We start from the raw sequence: 2,435 nt of genomic DNA on the forward strand, positions 1-2,435 counted from the left end.
TAATTTACTAACTGAGGAGCACTTTCCCTTCAAAAGCTTCATGGGATGGTAAAGTTTTATCTTCTAATAAATTTTGTATTAGATAAAAAAAATGTAATGTAATGGTGCAACTGAAAGAGTGTCTTTCATGTTATGTGTCTTTGCTTATCAAAGTGTACGTGTTGGTATTTTTATAACTAATAATCTAATAATAATAATATGATTTTAGACATTCGAAGCTTCGCTGCCTAAGCCTTGGATCTTGATTGATAAGATGCATGTTAAAGTTGCAATCACCATCATAAATGATTTTTTAAAGGAAGGAAGAAGTGATATGGAATTTTTTGGCCACATAAGCAGTGACCATAAAGTTTAAAGTTAACACTTAATACCATTACATACATATAATATAATGATTTGAGGATTGTCGAATTTTGAAACGTTGTCCTTGGGTTTTTGTATATAGATGTACATGTAGTGGTCTTAAATTGGGGAAAAAGACGAACCATTACCATTGGGGTTTAGTGTATAGATGGATATGATTAGCCCTAGTTAAAAAGGAACCAAATATTTATTTTTTAAATTAATATATAAATATACAAAATCCAATTTGAGTCAACCAACTGTAAGCCCGTATTAAGTTAAGTAAGCAAGTCGTGTAGGTGAGCAACCTAATCCCATCTGGCGCCAGCAAAAAGAGAGGAAGGTACAAGTCAACTTCATGGCGTATAGAATTCATGAACTACCAATAACAATAACAATAGAAATAGAAACCCTGGCTCCCAATTACAGTACAAGTCACATTATTTTATATCATTAACAAAAGTGTAGTCTTGTTTCTACATATACAGACTATAGTAGTAGAAACAAGTCGTAAAGTGGGATGGATGATTTAGTAAAAGTGTTATCTTTATAAAGTTTGAAGCGGTTGTTGTAGTTAACAGATGCTTTGAGTAGGGATATAACTCGAGTCAGGTCTCCAAAAATTGAACTGCTAGCAACAATGCAGTTTGCGCCTGCAGTAACTGCCTAATCAATGGTTGAAGGCCCTAAACCTCCATCTACCTGCCATTTCCACAAAACATCAACTTTAAACCACATAATTGATAATACAGTAACAGATCAACACAAACACTGACCTCTATATCAAGCTTCCTATATTTTTCTCTCAGTGTGCGCACCTAAAACCAAATCCAGGGAAAAATACAAAATCGTTTAATGCAAATTGGTAACAAACTCCCCATAAACAAACAGTACATGACTCATGCCACATTATTCATCATATTTGGAATGAGCTTCTGCCCACTAAATCCAGGCTCCATAGTCATAAGAAGAATCATTTCAACACAAATTTCACATTCAAACTGTCAACCAACCAGTGACAAAAAAAGCATATATTAACATCAAGAGGAGGGTGTTTTATGCACTACCAGAAAGAACCTCAACTGGTGTTCCTGGCTTTAAAGCCACACTAGGCCGCATGCCTTTCGACTTTATCTGCTTAACATTTTTTTGCCAGTTACCTGTGACAATGTAAAAACAACCAAGAGTGATTTTAAATACAAAATAAAGAACAATATAATCACACCTTTAGACACCTCAACATGAAATGTGAAACCAAAAGCACCATGAAGTGGATCAAAGTTTCTATGGGACAATCAAGAAAATAACAATCGCCTCAGGCGTACAAAAAACATACAACGAATATCAAATTTAAGACAAACACAATTTGGAAATACAATACCTAAAACTTATATTAATAGATAAACAAGAATCTATCAACAAACATATATCAAAATCAAAACTACTCACATGCCAATAAACTAATAAAACATAAGATGCGAGTATGCGACTTGTGAGTTATTCGATACAAAAGGAGTACATAGTCTCTCGTATACCACAAAAACAGTTTTTGTTAAAGCAACGATCAAATTGGATGTATGTATGTTGAAGGATGAAAAGAAATTTGGTACCATTATGTCCATGTGAAGTCAATCGACACCAAAGATGACCATGCGCTAAGCCTCTGATGCCAGATTGGCAAAGTCCGATGAAAGCATCAACGGCGCGATCTTTGCTTCCACCGGTGTAGACATGTTTCCAAGTTCCGACGTGATAATGGTATTAGAGATGGGAGAATAACACAACTTTGGTGTAGTATTCAGACTTTCGGTTGAAAAGAATGCGCAGCAAGGAAATACCCTAGCAGTAGCAATAGTATCTGTGATGATTGCCTTACCCACTCTCATCATATTTCTTCATTTTCTTTTTAATTTGTTCAGTTACGCTTCCACTTATATTTGGCCCAACAAATATGTGAAATCAGATTATAAGAGAATAAAAAAAATAAGGTAAAAAACGTTGAACCCTAACATACTAATAGGAAAAGTGTTTCTGAAATAAGATTATACATGGCTATTGAGATTCAATAAGAAGGAAGCGACAGCTTACAACTC

General features: G+C 34.5%; 1 long non-coding RNA gene across 1 annotated transcript; it reads right to left on the minus strand.

Annotated features, from left to right (window-relative positions):
* Positions 1-732: 732 nt before the first annotated feature.
* LOC145100839 (uncharacterized) lies at positions 733-2,226 on the minus strand. The gene is made up of 3 exons (XR_013705272.1): positions 1,953-2,226; positions 1,119-1,502; positions 733-1,044 (listed from the first exon to the last, which is right to left on the minus strand). It is a non-coding gene; the product is annotated as an uncharacterized LOC145100839 (long non-coding RNA).
* Positions 2,227-2,435: the final 209 nt, after the last annotated feature.

Source organism: Lactuca serriola, chromosome 4 (assembly GCF_051521515.1).
Source record: "Lactuca serriola cultivar US96UC23 chromosome 4, Lser_US96UC23_V15, whole genome shotgun sequence".
Taxonomy (NCBI): domain Eukaryota; kingdom Viridiplantae; phylum Streptophyta; class Magnoliopsida; order Asterales; family Asteraceae; genus Lactuca; species Lactuca serriola.